Source organism: Symphodus melops, assembly GCF_947650265.1.
Source record: "Symphodus melops genome assembly, chromosome: 7".
Classification (NCBI taxonomy): domain Eukaryota; kingdom Metazoa; phylum Chordata; class Actinopteri; order Labriformes; family Labridae; genus Symphodus; species Symphodus melops.
In genome coordinates, this window is record NC_136697.1 from 18,681,208 (window position 1) to 18,704,672 (window position 23,465).

Sequence of the window (23,465 nt, forward strand, 5' to 3'; positions counted from 1 at the left end):
TTAAGTTTTTTTGACATAAATACGTATTGCTGATTTGTTTATTAGCGTGTACTTTCATAATTCAATAAATAAATAAATCTACTGGCAATGCTCTCGAGCTCACATCTAAAAAGTGACAAGCAGAGCATTACTTCCAGCTTTCTTTATTCAGAGCGAACACAAACAACATTTGAAAGTTGTTCCCGTTTAAGTAAGCTGTGGTTAAACTCAAATAACTCCTCAGACAAAAAACTCTGATCCGCTCGGTGAACAAGCCTCTCCACTCCAGCCTCGGCTCTGTAAGAGTTTATCAGAAGAACATTAACTGTGAATCTGACATTTCACATCATTCAAACAAGCTGCTACGTCTGCCCAGCCATTCTGATTTACGCTTCATGCTCACTGCATCTTCCTATTGATTGTAAGCTATTTAAAGTCCTACAGCTTCTTCCACATTGAAACTATTTAATGTGGGGACTCGTTGCCACAATGACAACTTCACGGCTGGCTTCACATCCACTGTTACGTGCATCCATCCTCCTGGGTTTCAAGCCGTTTTTTGGAGTAAATTTAATGTAAAGATAAAAGTTTTGCCCAACTTAAAGCATGTTTTAGTCACAGATCTGGTCTGCTTTGCATTACCTCTGAATGCTCAGCACATGGGCTGCATTCTAACTGAGGCAGGTTGTGTGGTCTCTATTCACTCACACACACACTGTGATTCACACACACACACACACTTACGCTAACTCAGGCGTGTAGTGATGCACGGTGACAACTCTGAATGCTTGTTTGAATTTGACATTTCTTCAAATCATTAAGGATGTTATTTGTGAGAAGATACAAAATGACCTCATCAGAGGTCGATGAATTAAACTGTGAAAATTTCAGTAACTTGGTGTATTTCCTGATATGATGTTCAAAATGATAACAAAAAGACAAGTAATATAATTTAATAAGGCAGAATCAACAAGTCCCTTAATCAATTTCAAATCTTTGTCACATTTTCTGTATTTTGGTCTGAAATATTGTTGTTGTTTTTTTCAGGGGATTTAATTTGGGATCTTCATTTGTAACTGTTTGCTGACTGGTTTAACAGGAAAATAGATACAAATTACAGCTGATGAAAATGACGGCTGGCGTCAGCTTTTTAATCACAGATATTTGGTCAGAAATAGATGTTGTGATGCATCACACTAACGCTCTCATTAGAAACTATCATTTATTTCATTCGTTAATTTAGTAGTTTTTAAGTATTAAACTAACATCATAATATTTCAAAACAGCATGACAGTATACCACAAATCACTGATTCAAGTTAGATTTTTTGCACTTTAACAATACATACTAAACAATCTGTTTTGAATACATGGAACTATATCAGGCTCAATGTAAAAAAGCTATAGTGAGAAAAAACACACTATACTAATGATAAAGAAGTTAACCAACCAAGAGGTAAGTAGAGCTATTAAAATCCTTTAAATGTAATTTCCTTTCAGAAAGTGACTGAGAGCTGAAGAAGGAAGTCTACTCCATACTTTGCTCCGCAGGGTTCCCCTCCATGTTAACCATGTTTAAATCTGGTGACGGAGGAAACCGCATCAGGAATTTGATTTAATTCATGAAACCGCTGCAGTACATGGTACAGCTACAGTAGTCCTGTAAAATTACCTCGTATACTATATGGCCATTACACAACCGTGTGGAGTAATCGACAGTCCTAATGAGTCCCAAGAGACGGCTGCCAATGCTATTATGGACCCACCGCCATGTTTTACAGTCCTCTGGCTCTTTTTTTTTTTTTTCGTCGAAAGGTAAACTCCGAAGAAAGTAGGAGAGAGTGTCTGCAATCTTTGCCATCGCCTCGTTATTTTCGGTTTTTGAATGTATATTCGACGTGTTTGTTTCTTGGCTTTGGTGTTTTCTGAAGAGTGTTCCCAAAGCAATTTGTGTATTTGTAAAGGCAATACTAAAGCTAGTTTGTCTGTGTAGCGCTTATATCAAATATGGAGCTGTTTTGAGGCTGCAGTTCTATTGTGATTAGAAGCTTGTTGATGTATGTATCCATACTTTTTAGTATCAGATTTAATACTCTGGTCCTGAACTCACCAAACTGAACGCCCCTTAGACTTCCATCAGAAAGAAGGTACAAAATAACACAAACAGTCCTACATGTTGGTCTTCCCTGGTTGAGTGTTCTAACTCTGTTTTTTGGCATGTAGCTGAAACAGCTAATATCCGTGTGTATTCTGATAGAGGAATACGGAACATTGAAAATCATTACTTTCACAAAAATACAACGTTGTTCTGGTTTCAGTGCTTAGGGTCAAGGACAATGGAAAAAATAAAACTCATGACCTTCCTCAAGTGTGTGGTTTGGACTCAGACTCTGATTTTGTGCTTTATAATTTCATGTCATTAATTAAAACATGAATGAAAATTCTTTATAATCATGACTGAACACGTGTTTGTGCTGGCTTGTGTGAATGAGAGGGCCTTTTCCTTTGCAAGTAGATAATTGTGAATTAGAGCTCTTGCTCAAAAATAAATATTTTGGATTGATGTAATTTCCCTCCAACGCTTCAAAAATATCAATGAGATATGTCTTAGCCATGTTGTTCAATCCGTTTGGCTGTTCTGAGCTGGATATGAGCCAGCATTCACTTAATATGCATACACACACTTTAGGCCTGGGCGTGTTTCATGCTTGTTTTCCATTTGAAGTCGTTTTTCTTCTCAGAAATGTTTTTTTTTTCTTATTTGTCCTCCTACTCCGTCTCTTCCTTGAGAAACGAGAGACAGGCACCATCAATCTGCAGCATTTCCACTGGGAAAGAGGAACTGGTTGGACTTGTTTTTCATGTTTCCCTGTACATAATTACTTTTTGTTCTCTTCCTGTCTTTGCTGTGACACTTGCAGGGTCATTACTCAAGATTTAAATACTCATGATTCAGCTATAAACCACTTAATTCTGATTTTTTTTTTTTTTTTTTCCCAAACAACAGATCTCTTCACGATTACTCTGGGAAATAAAAAGCCTTCTCCTCAGCAGATGAAACAGGAGCTTGTCATGGATGAAACTTAAGCTTTAAAATGCCAGAACGGACAAAAACACAACGTAATTACACAACAAAGCTGCTAAACAACTAGATACGTTTCCAGAAATTTAGGTCCAATCTTGGAATGCACATTTGGCCAGACTTAATGTCTTAAAAGCCCCAAATCTGTTATTTTTGACACAAGACACTTTGCCAACCGTTGTTTTTAAGGGCAAAAAACGTCAACATCCCTGTTGCTCAAAGGACAACACGATTGAGTTCTAGGGCGCCAAATGATAGGCTCTCGCAGTATTTCAAGAAGTTGATTCTGCTCGCTCCTTTGTGATGCAAACTGAAGGGCCATACGAGTGCAGAGAGAATGAATTGGAACAATGATGAATGTGCATGCTTTAAGAACAGGACAACTGTCAGGGCGTACAGGTCGGATGTGCATTCAGCACTTTAAAAGAGATTTGACTGAATGCCTATGTGGCTACATTCAGGCAATTACTTTGCAGCTATTTCTCCATCTAGTTTGTCACCCAGGGTCAGAGAAGCACTGTAAAAAAATAATAATAAATAAGAATTGACTATTGGTTATGTGTTTGATGGTTTATGTAACCTTGGACCAGGGATATACAAATATGAAGAACAAGTATAAAAACATCTATTAAAAAAATGTTCAATTTTAAGATTATTTTGCTTTGGACAAAAAAACAGTTGATCAAAACCACATGAAGTCTGATTTGTCACTGCTTAACTGGCTCCTCTGAGACCACAGCAAAGAATACTTTCATTATTCAATCATCTCTTTAGTCCATCAAACATCAGAAAATTATTCAAACATTTGACACAAGTTTCCAGAGAAAACTAAGTTGTGCTCCTTTTTTTCCCAAACAGTCAAAAACAAAGACCTTCACTTAACAATGATCCACCTCCGACAAATCCATGAGTTATGACCTCTGTCCACCTACGTTCTTTTTTTTTTTTGTGCTGGCGGCGCCCACAACCTAAATTTTAGAGCGCTTCTCACCGGCACTTACTGTTGCTAGGTTATGGACGGTCGCTGACAGCACTTCCACTTATCCTGAAGTTCACCATTAGCTGTTTGTTTTTTAATTGCTCTGTATGCTTTTTGCTCAGACACATTTCAAAGAAACATATGCAAATAATATGCAGCGGAGGAATGGTGTCCTAGCATTAGCAGCTTTAAACGGGGAAATGTGACCCCTTTAAAGACATTTTAGTTTCTCCTCCGCCCATGTTGTCGACTGAGTTCCTATCTGAAGTCCTGCGCCTTCTTGATTTTGATTGGTTGGTGAGAGAGAAGTGACATACTGTACATGCATGGGCGTGTTGCCAAAGTTAATTTTTTTGTTTTTTAATTTGAGTGCTGTGTATGTGCAGTGACAAAAAACAGCTGACACTGACAGATTGTTTGCTCTAAGAACGCTACATACAGTCCCTTTAAGATTAGGGTGTTATTACTTAAGAAATAACCTGATCAGTTAATCAATAACCAAAGGGATTCTGATTATTGGCTTTTCTTTTGATTGCATACTTCATCCACTAATCCTTTCATTTCTACTGGCCTCAAAGTGTTGTCTCTTTTTCTTTTACCTGACAGCTTTTCATCACATCTGAGCTCTCTGTGTTAACTAAAGTACCTAACTTAAAACATTTGTTCCTACTAAATAAAAGCAGCAGAGCCAAAGCTGTGTGTGTGTGTGTGTGTGTGTGTGTGTGTGTGTGTTCTCGTGTGTGAGTGTGTGTGCTTTTCCATAAAAACCAACAAATAAAAGCAACAAACACACAGCCACCATACCATCCTCAGTGCGTCAGAAACAAAGACAAGCTTCTGTAGATTCAATTCTTTTCTCTGCTGCCAAGATTCCCTTGTGCTGTGGCTTAGCACGACGCGATTGTAAAGGATGCATGCTTCTTTTATTTTATTTTCAGCCCCCTTCAGCCTCCGTTGTTTTTCTTCTTCCTCTCCCCTCTCCTCCAGTACATCATTCCTTCGGGTGTTTGTGCCGTGTCCCATAGTTACAGGATAAGAGTCCCAGCAGCTCACAGAGTTAAAAGCCTGCCCCGTCCTGCTCGTACGAACAAGGCCATCAATAATTCACCCTCATCGGGAAGCATTATCTAACAGCCTTATAAAAGTTTGAAGATTTTTGGGTGACAACATGGAGCCGTGAAGAAAGCGCCCCCGACAGAGGACACTCGAGGTGGCGAAAATCTGTCTAAAGTGCAGGCGGTGTGAGACCTGTCTGAGGCGGATTTAACCATTACACACAACAAGACAGAGGGCTGTTTGAGTTAAGGTGTGTGTGTGTGTGTGTGTGTGTGTGTGTGTGTGTGTGTGTGTGAGAGAGAGAGAGAGAGAGAGAGAGAGAGAGAGAGAGAGAGAGAGAGAGGAGAAAGGAGTGCAGCTCAGAGGTGGAAGCATTTGCTCGGCTGTATTAACGCCCAGGCTCTTTCTCATTGACGGTGAAATCCCTCTAAGCCCGGATCAATTACATCCAGCTCTGCTGTAATTAAAATGTCCTAACAAAGGTCTTAGGAGCACGGTGAAGAAACCTGTCCATTGAAAATAAGCTCTATCCAAATTATAGCACCATCTCCAAGAAAACAGTTCAAGATTAGACTCGGGCTTTCTCTGGTGTTAAGCACACGAAGAAGAAAAAAAGTGTCCACACATGGCTGCTGTGCTCAGTATAAGTCTTTTTTTTTTTTTAAATTATTATCAAACAAGGTCAAGAATCTGAATTAGGATAATGAAGCTCCCATGAAACACAATGATGCTGATGTATTTCTATAATTCAACCACAGACTAATATGCGCTTGTTTTTAAAGCAGTCGAAACTAAGAAAGCTAATTATGTGTCCTTTAAAGTGCATGTGATGCTCTGCTGGGGAATGACACAACGCTTATGAGTCTCCTAATTAAAACTCAGCAGTGGAGTGATTAGCAATCACAACTTTCACTCTTCAAATATCCAGATCTGATTTGCTTGGATGATCAACATCGAGCCTCCTTCCCTCCCTGCAGCCTGCGCTCCCTGGTTTTAAGGAGGCTTTTGAAATGGAGGAAATCAGCACAAGAAAGGGTGCAGCTGATATTTTGAGGCCTTATCTTACTTTTTTTCCCCTTCTTTGGCAGGAAGTCATTTACTTCGCATCACTTTTTCTTTTTTTCTTTTTTTTTAAATGTTGACTGCCAGTGATCATAAAACGGATTACACGCCGCTGTTGATGAGCGCTGAAGTGTTTTTTGTTTTTTTTTGGTTTTAACATGATAATTCATCACAGTGTGAAACTCGGCTATAAAACATGAGGAACATTACTTATGGCAGCCACCAAAATCAAACTTGAAAGCTGCTCCCTCGCTGCAGCCGAGGGAGGGACTCTTCGGCAGACACAGGAGGGAGCAAGATGGCTGCCTGTGCTGACACATTGTGAAAGCAACGCCTTGCTGTTCTAGGTAATAGATTCTGTTTGCTGTGTGACTCCCACCGTTTTCTCATCGCCTGTGACAACGCCTGCCAATCAAAGCCCGGGGAACATTCAAGGGCTTTGACAATATCTCGTCAACCTTGAAACCACATTGGCCTCATCGCGAGACACACAGTGACATCACTTAGGCATCAAGTAGCCTTCAGACCAAAGTTTATGGCGTACCTCTTTTTTTTTCTTTTTTTTTACACAGGAGAAAAAGCTCTCCAAACATTTGCATTGAGATATTCTCACTGTACACAAAGACACAACAAATGGCAGCAGAGCTGTAGGAGGTGAGAGGGAAGTGTTGGGCAGAAATATGCACCACACAAGAGTTGTTCTGTTCTGCAAGGAGAATGTTACAAACTCTACAGGAAATCTGTCCTGAAACACTGTATTAATTTAATCTAGCCCTTTGATTCCCTGAACAACTGATTTACCAGGAAACAAATGAGCCGGTGCGATCCATGTGGAAGCATTTAATAGAAGACTTCTTGCGGTCTTTCACATGGGAAGACCTTGCGGATTACTCATTCGGAAAATAAAACATAGGCTTTGGTTGATACCTGTGATATTGTCTTCTGTTTCCATGCAAAATGCGAAATAACAATGTTACACCACATCAGTCGAGTGATTTACATTTTTATGTGATTTCTGAATACCATGGAGGAGGACAGGAGGAGGTTTTTCTGCAGGGAGGCAAGGCCTGAACCTCCATTTTCTGGGATAATTATATGATACTATTTAGGAATCTGAGAAAGAGAAGAGCGTTTCCTCAGTCGAAGACAGATGACCTGTCAGATGCACCTAATACCAAGACAAAGCCCTCAGCCTTTAATCCACACACTTCCTCTGACCTATACTATGACAGAACCAAATAAAGCACACTATCTTTGAATCCCCCTGAGACGGAGGAGCGTCCTCGTATGCTAATGCCAGCCCGGTGTCGGAGAAGAAGCTCCGAGGGCGGCCCAGACAACTCACAGGTCAGTGTTAATCTTCTGATATATGGTGCCTAAAGACCCGGGACACATCCATCACATGCCACCGACGGCTACCCAACCGGGACGGATCTGCACACACTGAAGGGGTTAACACCCACAATCCCCCCCCCCCCCCCCCCCCCCCCCCCCAAAGAGACCTCTGATGATCCATCACTCAGGAAAGCAGCTACTCTTCTAAGCGATGCGTCCTTTAACAACACCGAGGGGGGAGAGTCTTTTTTTTTTTTTTCTTCGAGCAATGAGCGAGGGCAGAGCCAGCGTGACTGCTCGATCCTCTGTTGATCATTAAACATCCATTTTAAAGCAGTGGGGGAAAGTTAACTGTCATTTTAAACACAGGAGGTGGTAGCATGGGAGATGACTTCTCCCCCCCCCCTCTCGTGTATTCTGTCAGTGACATGGAGCAAGAGACCGTATATCCATCCATCGCGTTAACTACCCAAACGCATAATCATTCCTTCCAGTCATCTGTCTCTTTATTTTTAAAGGCGAGCCGCAAAAGAAGCTACGACGGGCTTTTGCAGCTGAATTGAGAAACTTACCCTGAAGCACTTCGTTCAGGGAAGAAAATGCCCTCTTCTGCTCTGTGTTTTTTTCTTTTTCATCCACTGGCTTCAGCTCTGGACTCTGAACCATTTTGTAGCTACACTAACCCAGGAAGAAATCCATGTAAGAGGAAGCCCTGGTGCCAATTTCTCCACCAACAGCGGCCCCGACAGAGCAGAATGCATGTACCTCTCCTCCTCTTCAGCTGCTTCTTTTTTTTTATTTTTTTTTTTATAATTCCAACAACCAGGCTCGGCCTCAGCTCGCAACAGTGCAGAGCCCACTCAACACTAACTTTTTCTCAACTCGACAAACTTACTACACATGCTACATCGCCCCTGCCCTCTCCTCCTACACATATACAATCCAGGCAGGGGGGGCACTGTTCTCTGGAGGGGTTTTTTTTTTTCATTCTCTGAAGTCATAAAAGGAAACCTAGGAAATAACTAACAGGAGAAGAAGAAGAAGGGTGAAGTCGGTACAAAAAGGGAAGAAGAAGTAGTTCGGCAGCAGAAGGTGATGAACATCATAAATTGATTATATGTAACTGACGTAAAGGGTGGCTCTCCTCCATTGCAATCAAATCTGTCTTAACCACCATTATTCATCCATCCCTCTTCCCCCTCCCTGCTCTCTTTCTGTCCATTTGTTTGTTCAACATTTCACAGCGAGCGTGTGAGAGGAATTGAACAAGACAGCTGTCAAACCCCGAGCGCCATGAGTGAAGATGGCAGGTGAAGTCTTCTCCATCCTGCTTTCTGGGTTCAAAACGCTCACCCTTTTCAGTTTTTTTTTTGTTTTTCCACGTTGAAATAAAAATGGACGTAGAAGTAGAAGCAAGATCTCTTGAGCTTTAGCAGTTTGAGAAAACGTTCTCATGTTTTTACCCAGGAACATGATGACCGCACGAAAAGGCCACAGACCCCCACCCCCCCTGCACCGCCATTTGACTTATACATCCCCTGTGTCTGGGTAAAATATCTCACATGCCGCACCTTGTTGTATCATTAACTGATACTGAGCCGTCTTTCAAAGTAAAAGCACGCCCAAAGACAAGGAAGCACGTTTTTATTTTCTCTCTCTTTTGTGTCTGATCAAAACGAGTCTTTTTACTGGATTCAATTCGTCGACAATTGCAGAGAATTTTATTCCATGTATCACAAGGCAAAGAAGAAAAAACACAAAAGGAAGAAGAAAACCTTTAAAAACTAAACAGCACCATGCCGCATTCTTTCTCTGACAAACAACAGCTGCACAGAATGAGAAATAAATATTATCTCTGCGACAGAGAAAACACTCCGACACAGCAAGGTAAAGTCGGAGCCCCACACAAAACTTGAAGATTCTTCGCCTTCTGCATCTGCACTCAACATTTCTTTAGCAAGAGAGGACTTGGAATATAATTGGCAGCGCTTTAAGTGTAGACAGCTGTGGACAAAATACGAGTCAAAAATAAGTATGCTGATTTTATACAGAGTCAAAAAAAAGTGTTTGTTATTTTTCTTGTAATTTCTGCTTAAAAATGAAATAAAGAACTCTGTTGACGTTTGAGAAACTCAGAAGGAAAATATTTTAAGTGCACAAATTCCTCCGAACGAGACCACGTCTCTGAACTGCATCCAACATGTTCACTAAATACGTGGCTTTTGGTGTGAGATTATTGCCAACAACAAATGATCCCAAATCCACACTAAATCTGTTTCCAACACTAACACTTGCTTCTCACAAACACACAAAAACCAACTGCAATGACCAGCAATTCCGTCAGAAACCTCGTCCACCAGCTACAGAGGCAGCACAGACACTCCATCAGAACAAAACTGCTCAGAGGAAAGGGGGCTGGTAGCTCAAGTTCTCCCTATTGAAATGCAGAGACTTTGATATGGAAATTGGCAGTTACAAAAACCCGCTAGAATTCACACTAGCTTTGCATTGAAGCCATTTGCGCAATGTGAGATGAGATGGCACTTCCTCCCCAAGACAACACAGACAAATGGACCCAACCGGCACGTCTGGGGCGGGTGAGAGAGAGAGAAAGAGATGGGGGATGAAGGTAGAGAGAGAGTAAAGAGCAGGGTGGAAAAAAAGAGGCAACAGAACATTTGTCCCCCCCCCTCCCCTTCATCTTTTTGAATTCCTACAATCCAACGCCCAAGCTTTGTTTCAAGAAATCCTGAGAAATTCGTCTGGGCTGATGAGCAGAATTTGAAAGTGAAAGTGCAGTATGTACAATTAGCAGTAACACTTCCCATTGTTTGGGCCTTTTTCTGGAGAAACTACCTCTTCTTCTACAAGAATCAACTGTCGGCCATGTCAGTATCATACAAGCATAGCCGACATCATCCCAGCCAGCAGGACTTTCTTCACTTCTTTTGTCTAGTCCTCCAAAATGGCTGAAAAACTTCCCCGCCGCCGATTTTGTGTGGTGGCAAGTCAATTCCTCATGCTGTGCATATGGATTATATTGTTTCGGCTCTCTTTTGTTCATAAAAATGGACTACAATGACGCTTGGATGTGCATTCATTCTTGTATATCAACTGTGTTCAAGAAAGTCACCATCCATACTTCCCTGCATGAAAGCTGTTATATAAGTATATGCCTGGGTAGCTCTCTGTTCCCCAACTTGTCAGTATGGCTTATATAATGTTGCACCACTGTCCTGAATTTGCATCGACACTATGGATTGTAATGTAAATGTTATTTAAGTTTCAGCCTGTCACAGACGTGCTCTCCTGGGGTTTCTCTCTGAAGTCTATGTGGCCCATTCTCTCTAAAAGCTTCACGTGAGAATCAGATATGGCTTTCTCAGCCTGCAAAAACTCTCGTGAGTGAGTGAGTGAGTGAGTGTGTGTGTGTGTGTGTTCCATCATCACACATGGCTGGCTCAGGTCTGTGAATTATACATGCTCTGTGAAATGATCTTATTTTATAGCCGCAAAATGGAGAAGTAAATGGAGACAGTATCTGACATCTAACTACTTAGCTCCTGGTGTCCTGGACTGGGTGGAGATGTGAGTGTGAGCTTGTGCGTCTTTTCACACCATTCTCACACTGATTATCATTCCCCAATACGATTTAATCTACTCATGTTTGCTTTTCCTGATGTTTTTTTTTTTTTTTTCATTTATACCCAGAATTAACTCTGTTTACAGTTGATCCAAATAAAACATATCTGATTGAATGACACTTTCCACAAAATGTAAGCATTTACAAAACAATGAATCTATGACTGGCCTTTAAATTAAACTACACCCCCGAAAATCCAATTTTAATGGTGATGAAAATTTAAAATGACAGGCTCTAGTCACCACTAAACTATCTCCAATACTATCTACGGTGTATTGATCTCTCATCTTTACTGTTTTAAACTGCTGGAGGGGCTCGTATAGGCCCGTTTTCAGACATTTGCCTTATCACATTCAGGGAGTGTAAATAAATGGTATCGATCCAGAAAAGCATAACCCGGCATCTCCCATGAAAGACTCAAAACATCCGCTCTTTAAGGGGCTACTTACTGTGGTACGCCGTGCCAAAATATGGATCCCGGCATGGAGCGAGAATTTCAGATCAACACCAGGAGCCCCCCTCCTCTCCGTTTTTCAGAAGAGGCCCCCAGAAACTAAGCAGCGGGTCACACAAAGACGGCTCGGGCTCGGCTGCATGCTCCACTTTCCTCACAGCGGGCGGATGGTGGTGTTTCCCATGGCAGGTATATGTTCTTCTCCCAGCCAACGCGTCCAGGACCGGACGGATATCTCCATGTTGAGTGGCTCTATTCAAAAGTGATAATCGTTACTTCTCCCCCCTCCTCCTCCTCCTCCGTCTTCTCCTGCTCCTGAGCGTGCACCCAAGCTCTTTCCTATGGTTACACTGCATAAAAAAAGGGAGCACTTCAAGGAGACGAGATGCGCCCCAGTCTCGCTACAAAATCTAACTCCGATCGCGTCTTTTCTCACGCACGAGTCTTTGCGCGCGTCTCCAGCGGCCCAATCCAAGAGCTAAAAGGCCGAAGAGGAAGGGTTGGACTTCTTTAGTCTAGGTTTCAGAACGCTCCCGGTTCTTCCCCCTGCGTCTCCTCCACACGCCGTGCAGACAGTCGGAACTACAGCCGGACTGGAGGCAAACAAGGCGAGAAGAAAACGGCGCACCGGTCCCCGCTCTGCAGCAGCTGGCTGTGGAGGAACGAACACAAAACACGGAGCGGACACGTTGAGCGCGTGGACCGGATCCTCGTGCTAATTATGACAGCCCCCCGTTACGGCTCATAACGAAGTCTTATCTGAGGTGTGCGCTCACTTGTCGCTGCAGAAACAAGTTCAGCTGTATTTTCAGAAAGCTGTATTTTCTGAAAGCGATTCCGAGCTGCAGTTTTTAATCAGGTTTGCCTGCAGGTTAATCAGGAGAGGTGTGAAAAGGTACAAGGCCATTCATTATCCAAAACCTGTTACTGAAAACAGCTCATATAAATAGCATGCTAATTTTTATCCTAATGGAATTTCACTATTGTTGGTAGCAGCTAGGTTGCACCTGGCTCATTAGAGTTGAGGATACAAAGAAACACAAAATAATGAGCCATAATGAGACTTAAAACTTGTTTTTAATTGCAGGGACTTCAAAAATAAAGTAGTGAAAGCAGAGAACAGGAAGGTCATGAAAATATTTTCAAACAAGAATTGGATTTTTTTGTTTTGTTAATAAAGATAGAATGAAGGCTAAATGTGTCCTCAGTTCTGCACAATACTTGAGGTAAACATAACATTACTAGATTCAACTTTAAATACCAGCTTAGTAAAAGAGAGGACAGATCAGCTATCTAGCCCACAGTTAAGCTTAATGGATGAGTCTGCTACACTTGAGTCTACTGATGCATTTATCTGCAATAATTTGGATTTTCTATAAATCCTTTAAGTCTTAATTTCATTTGATGGCACAAACAGTCTGTGGTTTCAGCTTCGCTTGACCATCTGCTTTTTTGGGCTCTTATTCAATAGAAAAACTGAATATTTTGGCTTTTTGACTTTTGAATGACTTTGGAACATTTTTACAAAAGTTTTCATTATTGTAAACTATCTTTCAGATTTACTAAGTAATTAAGACAGTTAGCTGGTAGATTAACTGGTTGGAAGAACAATCAGCAACTTGCACCCCTTTATTTGACTAAATGAACAATTTAATAATTCAAAGGGATATCACAATGCAAAAGAACAACACTCAATATGTAAAATGTCATAAAAATAAATGAAGACACATAGTGTCATATTTAAGGTAATGAAAAAATACATGCGTGCAAAAGGGTCAATCCAGCTAAATTTAATAAAATACTCAGAGTAACAAATGTTGCTTTTTAATTCATGTTAAATTTTTAAACTGAAAGTCTCAGACTCTCAGAGGGAAAACCGCAATGCACATTGAACCCTCAAGTCTCCCCTTGCATGGGAAAAAGAAACTGTAGTCATGGTCATGTAAACATGCATCCACCAAGACACCAGAGCGATGTTAAATCAGTCCCCTCAAGCAGATGCAGCTTTACATTGTGTGCAAACATTCAGTCCATGTGTTGAAGAGCGAGAAATGGCAACATTCAGGACCTGCCTTTAAATCTTTTTTTATGTTGACATGGACAAGCAGCTGGAGAAGGATTGAGAACATGAGACGTTACAATGCCTCACCGAAATCTCAAGGATACAAATGTTGAGTTAATTCAACTGAATTCTGCAATCTAATCCCAGTTTTAAGAATATCAAATGGAAACATAAAATCCCAATCCTAAATTCAAAATACATGTCCTTTTTCACAGTGAAGAAATCATTCACAATTACACTGGCTAGGCAAAATGCCTACTGAATAAAATGTTCATCGGTAAAGCTTGTATAGCTTTTAATATTTATGAATGACAGCTAGTTTGACATGAGTGTGAAAAAAAACAAGCTTTTCTTATTACAAATCACAATCAGCTTTGTTGGCCACGCATGTGTGCACACACAGCACATAGAGGAATTTATATCAGTTAACTTTGCTTTAATGTGTTCATTTTCCAGAGGTGTTTTCAGGATTAACATTAACGACTGATGTTTACAGGACTAAAAGTGTGTCCAATAATGAAGAAAAATCCCCATTGGATTATTTCCTACAGTTCAACTCATGTTCACTTCAGAATGTTGTAGGACAATTATCTAATGCATTGACTTTTCAATTTCCATTCATTTCAATACTTTATGTAAATCCGGCGACTACCTTATATCATAATGGATGAATTGAAGTGCTGAGTGGATGATATATATTTTAACAAATACTATTTGTATCATTAAACAAGCATTTATGTAAAGATAATGCCCTATTAGAATAACATAGGAATGCTGTCATAATACAGTATAATACTTATAGGGATAGAAACACTTAAAGGCATTAAGTGTTAACACTTAAAAGTATCTGACAAGGAACAATACTTGAATATTTAGGGAATAACGTGTGGATTTTCACAATGCAATTAAGTGTATCGCTTTTTATTCTAGGGAAGAATGCTGTCATGCATTTTATGTGTGTATATACATACATATATATTATCCCTACAGTTTCTGAGCTATATACTATCCAATGAATTAAGACATTTTTAAAGATGCAAACAGAAATGTGACTGAATTGACCCTGCCTCCATTTTGAAAGCACGCCATGCCTCCTCCATTGGTTACAACACAGACGGGGCAAATTGAATCCTGATTTTACGGTCGTGAACAGAGGACTGTAACTGACTTGGCACTCCAACATCATGAAACTTTAACTGAGTTGACTGGTAATGATTCTTCTTTTGTTGACAAAATTACACTTCAAAGCTGAAAGCCCATTAGGATTTGACTGTGAGCTGCAAACCATTCACATTAAATTGTCATTTGTGAGCAAATATGATGTAATCTTAATGACAAACTGGACAGCTGCATATTTGTGCATGGCAGATCCTCAACTATTGAATTAGGATTTGTTGACTGCTTTGGATAAACCAGCTGCAGGCAATATGTTTTTCTTTTGGGCAAAAAGAGAATCAAAACAGAAGGAATTAATGTATTTCATAATGTTCTGAAAGGCCGGGGCTATCATTAGAACCATTACAACACAGCAAACAAATAGTTCCAGAGATCCGAAACCATCAGCTGTGTCCACGCTGTGAGCAGAGGTGTCTCTGCACAGCCACCTTTATGTTTGGGCGATGTGCCATTTTTAATATGCTGCTTGAGCTCTGTCATTTTGACTGTAAATATCATGTGAAGTCTCTGTTGTCATTTCTCGACAATCGATGGACTGAAAGGAAAATGATCTGCCCAGTTGGAGGCGGGTTTATGGTAACATTTTCCTCTGGTTTTCTAAAGTTCAGCCCCATGTGGCTTTCTTTTGAACGTGATATTACACCGTTAGTGGGGAGCTTTCAATCTTCCCCAACACCTCTCCTATTTTTAGATCCGTACTTTTCAGCATCGTAATAAAAAAGAGCTACCTCAGTGGTGCAATGGATATTTTTGCCTGAGAAAAGTCAGACTAAGAACAAACACTCCAACGCCAAGTTTGGAACCCTTAATGTCCGAAATATCACTTTGCTTCTCTGCCTCACATGAGCCAAAGAACACAGCCGGGTCAGTGGTCTCCGTTACACGTGGCTTCAATAGAAAAACAGCCCCCTGGTCGCACAAGGGAAATGTGAATTTGGGTCAATTCACCAGGTGGAAAGTGAGAGGATTAGTGCAGAGCTTGCATGTTTTCTGAGGCGTAGTTTTACATAATAAAGAAAAAAGGAGTAAAAAAGAAAGCAGATGTAATGATGCTGATCCACTGGCACATATTATTATGTTGAGAAACAATGTTTATGTATGACCTATGACTGAAAGTGTACACTCTCTATTTCATTTGACCAGACCCAGGAGGGACGTGTTTTATTCTTTGTGGTCAATGCAGTATATATGTAAATAACCACAGCCGGCCCTTGTCTCTGTTTTCTCTCCTTGTATTCTTTTTTTCCAACTTGATGAAGTTGTCAGAAAATGCTTCGGTTTGCTTTTTTTCCATTCCAGCCTGTCATTCTTGCTTGCATTTAAAGTGCAATCAAAACAGAACGTAATAGCACAAAGGGAGTTACGGCGAGATGCAGTTTTGCTGCTGACTCGACAAGTGTAAACAAGTTTAACAGTGACAGATCAGGCTTTATCAAAAGAAAAGTCTTTGTGCTGTAAAATTAAGGTATTTATGAACCTCTCGTTTAAGCAACTGTTAAAGTTGAGAGTTGAACTTCCTCTAAGACCACGGTTTACAATTTGTTTTGATTTACACTGGAGAGCATAAATACCACCCATATATACACATTACCTTGCTTCTCATTGCTACTGCTTTCTTCTGCATCATATTTGCTGGCATATCAGTAACATAAATACTACACTGTAGTTGTGTAGAGGTATCTTCTATACATTACTTCTATATGCTATGTAGTTGGTAATTCTGTTAAAATCCCTAATTCACTGCAGTTAGATGGCCATTGCTATACAATATTTGCCCTGTTGCTGATTGAAGTCCTTCAGAAAAATCTGCAGAAATACAAAAAAAAAAGGAAGGAAAAAAAAAGTAGTCCAAATTCTTTACAAGTCCAAACTTAAGATGTTCTGTTGGATTAAAAAAGTGATGATTACATTTTCTGGGGTGGCAGATTCTGTGCTATATTAAAGCTGCAGAGACCCCAACAGAGAGAAACAGTTTAGAACAAAAGTCCCTCAACCTCTACTTGTTGCCTTTGATTTGGTCTTCGTAATGCGTTGTGTGTGTTCCCCCCTCAAAGTATGCCGTTCACATTATGGGCAAGAAAACCTCAAGTAATAATGTCGGGGTGTTTCGACAAACATGCATGCGGTAAATGAGAGGGTAGCTGGGAATGTTGCGGTAAATATGTCCCAAGTCATTATTTGGTGGTTTTACTCATTAAGATCAAAAGCCACAAATTCAAAGGCAATCTGAAACCTTAGCCATACACTGAAAGAAGAAAAATCAAAGGATTTCAACAGTTTTCTGAGGATTTTCTACAGGATTTAAAAAACGCTCTTGTTCCATAAGTCAGAAACGATCTCTGCTCTGCTCTGAATGGAAGCTACTTGCGTCATCCATTTCCCAGCTTATTGTGCAGGATAGCTTTCTGTATCTGTGTTATCATGGGGGAATGAAAGAGTCAGAATTATGATCTTGATGGTCATGTAGAGGCAGTTCCCATGGTGGAGCAGACTTAATTATAAGGCTCAGCTGTGAGTGAACTCTACCATATTCACGACAATGCAATGAATATTTTCCACGAGGGCCCTAAGGAATGGTTTGCATGCCAATCTTTCCTACGTTCATTGTAACATGAAGCTAGATTCAGACAAAGCGGAATGTTTTATTATTTTAGGTTCAGGAATTCTTTTGTTTTTCTATGTAAGAAATGAAGCCTTCCAATTTATAATGTTACTGAATAATATTTTTCATGTGTTATATCCATATGTTGATCATGATGTTATACTGTATATGCTCAATTTTGCATCAAATAACTAATTATAACAGAACTACTATGAAAAATGAACAATGGGAAATAGATCCCAACTTACAACAGATTGAGGGTTTGACAAAAAACATTTTTTGACTTGTATTTTAACATTTGTAGTTTGACAACTTTTATCTGTTAAAATGGAGGAGGTGGTCTTTGTGACCCATTGTGCAGCCAGTCAGCAGGGGAGCTCCAAACATGTTGGTTTCACTTCCATTCAGCTGTTAATTCTTCCAGCTTAATACACAGCTTGCAACAGTTACATTTGGCAGTCATAGCATGGGAAATGTTTTCTTTAAAACTGGTCTCTATGTGAAAACTTGTTTGTGTGTCACTGCAAGTTTTGATTAAGTGGTTTGTAGATCCCCAGGGTTAAAAACACAACAACATTTTAACAAAAAGGAAAAAAATAAAAAAAGACTAGCCCTGCCCCAAAACATATTATCAGCCCTTCAATGTTTAACATAAAGCTTACAACTCTCATTTTTGCATATCAAAAATATTTCAATGACTACAATTCCTTGATCACAACACAAAAAAATTAAGTCTACATTACTTAGGAGAAGTTGTGTCACAATCACAGGAGGGACTAAGGTCTCTGTTCCTCTGCAGAGGATGAGATTTTCAGTGAGCATTCTCAGGACAACATGATAATCACTAGCCCTTGAGGCATAACCAGGGTCAATCTTGAACCAAAAAAATAAATTAATACACAAACCAAATGTCACAAAATTCCCTCCTGGCATTGCTGAGATATATTGTTGACAAGTATGGATTGTAGCGTGGGCACAGAGACCTTGACTTTTGACTCCTGACCACCAAATCTGATCAATTCATCATTGAGTCAGAGCAGAATTTCAAGATTTTCTCCCTTGACAATACTTCGATATCATGGTCGCATACAGTATATGGGATTTAAATTATTTCCAGACAAGTGTTTTTAATAAAAATGTCATAGTTGGGTTTGTCTTTGGCTCTGGGTTAAAACATGATTATTTCATCCTTTACCCTATTAGACATTTGTGTGGAATTAAGTCATAATAAGAGGGTTCATTCTTGAGTGAAGGAAACAAAGTGAACTCCACCTTTAATGCCAAAATTGTCATTTTGTGCTAAAGTGGACAGACAACCTGATAACATAACGCTCCCAACACCTGACTGCTGTCGCTGGTGTGGAGGCTTCAAATCATTTTTCTGACAAACCATACCAACCATACCATTACCAATAAAGTCATTTGAGAGATACTTCATGTAGGCCATACAATTATTGTCACTCTCTGTTATTAATGTGAGTTTTAAAAGTCACTTCTGTGTAGGTTTAAAATAGATAACCACATAGTAGATTCTCCATCCTGGACATTTTGCACTTTTTTTGGCTATGAGACTTGCACTGAGCACAGACTCCACTGAGAGAAGTTAGATCAAGCACAGAAAGCGAATTCAACTCTCTACGATAGATAAAATCTGACAAGCAACATGGATCCAGGCTTGTCTCCTTGCTGGATCTGTTAGGCTCCCAAAACTTTGCCTTTGCTTCGTCCTTGAGACGTCTGTAAAAATGCTCTTATATGGCGCAAATACAGAACAAAAAAATATAGTGGAGTCATTCCTTTCCGACTGTGTGATTCTCTCCAAAAATACTTCTCAGGATTGAAACTCGCTCATCTTAAAAGGCTCTCAATCTATACTTCTGTATTTTAAATACACTTGATTAAGACCTTTAGAAAATGTGTTTTGATTTAGTTTCCATTGTTGAATGTTGAACTAATAGTTACGTGAATGTTGATCTATTGTTGTGCAGTGAGTCGATCCTCTTCTGGAAAGAAGCTGAAACACTGGGAAAATGAAAACAGATGCTCATTGTTCTGATGTGAAAAGGCATAGGGACAGGAAAACAATAAGATTACCAGCATCTAATGACTCCATTCGTTTGTAGTTGATAGTTTAGTTTTTCAACACAGGGCTGAACTGTTCAATTGCCAAGAAAAAAAGGAAACAGATTGCAAAATAAACTACATAATGTTTAAAAAAACACTGGTCTGGCAGAGAGAACGGAGGCTGAATAAAGGTTTAAATGTATTTAAATAAAAATATATAGAGGTTGTGGGTTGTTGGTACCTTTAAGGAAAAGGAAATGGGTCATCTTTGCATGCTGGTGAAAGGAATCCTGTCACTCAAGTAGTTCTGGGACTGCCTCTATTTATAGTACCTGGTGCTGAGACGCATACCATACGGTTTAGCCCTGACAGCAAACACAGACGCAATAAATAATAAATCTGCCAAACACGAATATTATCTTCTCAAAGGGTTGGTTGGAAGTCATTAATTTTCAGAGCTGCTCCCAAGCAAAATTGGGCAAAGTAAAGCATTTATGTAAGAGTACACACTGGAATACATGCTAACGGAAAAAAAGAAATCTTTAGGGTAAGGTGGGATTTAGGCTAGCCTCTATTCCACTTCCCTAACATGCTTCATTTAAAAGGTTTATTTAATTGGTCTTTCTATAAGAGGGAAAACTTGACACACTATAGGGATGGCTTCCTTTGCTTTATTCTGCTCCTGTATTGGATTAGTTATGGTACAGTGTTGTCAGTAATGGCTGATAAACCCTTTTCCTTAATACGATGTGTAGGTGGGACTGTGTTTAATTGACTCTCATGTTAGTTGTCTTGCACCTGTTTGGGTGGAACAAATGATACCACTTCCTTCAACATCCAAAAGATATCTCACATAATTCAGAGTTTGCTCCATCCAGCCTCAAAGAAAACCACGCCTGTACAAACTGTGAGTCATATGCTGGTCTAGTGCTGCAATGCTTTATGGGGTTTTCTGCCAATACCTCATTTTTTAACTGTTAAATAACTCAATCCCTCCATCTTTTCTAAGACTGTACAGAGCAGTTATATTGGTTACATTCTCAACCTTTGAACATGGAAATGCTTCATTTATACACAATAAAAGTGTACCATACCGATCCAAACTGAGCCGGACTGCTTGGTGGAACCAGGGTTTAAGTGTCCGTCTCAAGAGCAGCTTTTCGCGGTCCCCCCCTCTTGATCCTGAAGTGTTACAAGACTAGATATATCCTTTTTTTTCTATGCTTCCTACGGGTCTACCCTGGGGTTGATTCCACGTTGGATGTGCTTTAAAAAGGTTCTTTAATTTAGAGTGGAACATTTGATCTATTGGTCTTGACTGAAATTTAGCCAAATCTTTTGTGATTTAGACCCAACTTCTCTGCCCTGGACAATGAAATATTTTTCTTCCCTTTTTGATGTATCAAGACTATAGCCAAGCACTGGGACATTGAAGGAAAAATCTTCTAATGTTTTTTAGGTTTTGACTCAAATCCCCTGATGACTTTATTAAATGTCCCTCCAGAAAATATTTAAACTGTTGAGAATTACTTTTTTGCACTCTTAAAGCTCATCAGCCTATATCATAAGTTGGCTAATGGTTGTTGAATAGAATTGAAATTCTTACAAAAACAATTTATACCTTCAAATCAAGGAAATGCTTTACAAAGCCTGCAACTACTTATGCTTTCTGGAGACAATGATGATTTCTTATTGTATTTTCATTTTTTCTCTTTTAGTGTTCGGTGTGTTATTCTACTTCACTGCTGTTTGATTCACATCGATTTACCTGATAATTGTTGTTTTTTCAAATGTCTGACATTCTGCAACTCTATGTAGTTGAAGGTTTATCATTATAGGCATCCTAGACTTGTAATCTTTCAATGGTTACACAACAAACGTTTGACTTTAAGCTTTGTAAAAATGTTCTTCAATGTTTTTATTTACTAAATACATTTAGAAAACGGACATATGATCACCATTTTGTGCTTTAACTTTCAAGGGAAAATTAATCAAAGAAAGCGTCTGGAGCATATGATGAACGTTAGCTGGCTTGAAGGTGTGCCGTCAGGTCATCAATGCCTTTACAAACACTTTGATACAAAACACCACTAAACTCTGCAGTAGACATGGCAACAATGGGACATAAGACGTTTTTACACTGTCACAACTGTCAAAGATTGTGGCTTGGAATCACACATCCAAACAATAAGTAAGCCTAATTGTTTAATCAATAACAGCACAGAAAGACATCACTGCCATCTTGGACTTTGAGAACTTTAGCGTAAAAATTACCTTCACGCTTCGGTGAATACGTTCAGAATACATGACTCATTTTTTGACTGCCACTCAGCTGCTAGAAGCCATCATGTCCTCACAACTCCTTTCTAAATAGCATTGCCTGAAATGATAATCATGGCATTTCACATCCACAGGTATGTCAGTGTGAAGAGAGGTTGTTGTAGCGTTAGTTTCAGGCTGCGTGTGCTCTAAGTGCAGTCATCTGAAATGCTATAAATTGATGGAAAATACAGGTAAGGTGTTCTACTCGGTGGGAGCAGAGGCAGAAGTATTGCATGATATGGATTTGATAGGTCTAAAATTGTGTATGTTGGTTGCAGAAACATACTGACTTATGTTTCTTTTTGAGAGGCTTAAAAGAGGCTTTTCTTTTTGCATAAAATTGGTGCTATTACAACTGCGTGCTATAAGTACTACTATGACTATAATGGTTAAATGCTAAGAAATGCACTCCATAAACAAACACAACTCCATTACTCCTGAGGTTGAGCTGTATAGATTTGACGGAGTTACAGGGCCTATGACAAAGATATAACTAGCAAAGGTGTCCGTTTTTTCATATTGTGCATGGAAGCCACAGCAACCTGGGCTGGTGTCAAACATGATTCAAGGACGCATTTGCCATGACATTTGTCTTGAGACCACATTGAGACTGAACAGCTGGAGGAATAAATGCCAAACAAGGCACGAAAACCTCATTGTTTTTGATAGTTTATGAATTATGCCTCTTATGTGGTATTGTTCAGATATCAGTTTTTCTATCTCCTCTTTTCACATGCAGGCCATATGTGGAGGTCTGAGGACGCACTACGCGGGCTGTATTCAAGTATAAGGCTTCATGACAGATACTTTACACATGCCAGACTGTTAGACGATGGAAGACTGTGAGACAACGATAAAATGTTCATATTAAAAGCATTTACCCCTCTGCAGGCGCCAGACTGTCTGACACTGGCTCAAATTGATTCTTAATTGGGTTTGTATGGACCCTGGATCTACTGTTGATGAGCACACTGAAAGTGGACATCCACGGCTTCAACTCTCCCTCCACAGAAAAATGATAACACAACTGATCTACAGCAGAGAGAGAGAAAATGACTTCTCAAAGTTCTCCTTTTTAAAAAATAGTAATTATTCAGTGGGTAATCTGCACATCTTGAAAACGGATTCAAGAGAATGATCCATCATCCAGACATGGCAGAACAAAGCTACTGACTCAAAGGGATGTCATTACTCATCACAAGTCACAACCAGTTGGCATTAACCAGCTGTGTAGCTAGATGTCTTTTTGGGAGGCTTGTATTTTTTTTTTGGTAGTCATAAATCACTCAGAGTTGCACTGGAATGCAATCCAGTCCTCTGGAACAGCTCGGTCTTGGTAGAGGTGATTTTCTGTTTCTAGGCTGACATTCCTCATTATCTATTTTGGCTTGCCTTGCGTGCACACTGGGTCGTGGAAAAGGCTGGTTAAAAAACTGAGGAGTGAGGGGAGGGGAGAAGGGCTTGAATGCTCCCCAGTGCCCCACTACCACCAGCCTCAGCAGTGAAGCTCAGCATGCCTCTATTTGAAGAGGAAGGGAGGGGGAAAATTTGACTCTACCTTTATGAATTTTTTCTCCCCGGACACAGGAGAGGCTTGTTACCAGAGCAAGCAGACATCGTGGAGAGCAATGCTGCAAAGCTTTATTCAAG

General features: G+C 39.9%; 1 protein-coding gene and 1 long non-coding RNA gene across 8 annotated transcripts in view; one reads left to right on the forward strand and one right to left on the reverse strand.

Moving 5' to 3' along the window:
• The window catches only part of adgrl2b.1 (adhesion G protein-coupled receptor L2b, tandem duplicate 1), an 85,140-nt gene extending 72,848 nt beyond the window's left edge, over positions 1 to 12,292 (reverse strand). For all 7 annotated transcript variants that reach the window (XM_079349372.1, XM_079349370.1, XM_079349371.1 and 4 more), the window contains exon 1: positions 11,585 to 12,292. The gene's annotated coding sequence lies outside the window, so the exon portion shown is untranslated. The remainder of the gene's footprint in view (positions 1 to 11,584) is intronic.
• Positions 29 to 2,256, forward strand: LOC306827314. Its single transcript, XR_013779614.1, has 2 exons — positions 29 to 1,876; positions 1,923 to 2,256. It is a non-coding gene; the product is annotated as an uncharacterized lncRNA (long non-coding RNA).
• Positions 12,293 to 23,465: the final 11,173 nt, after the last annotated feature.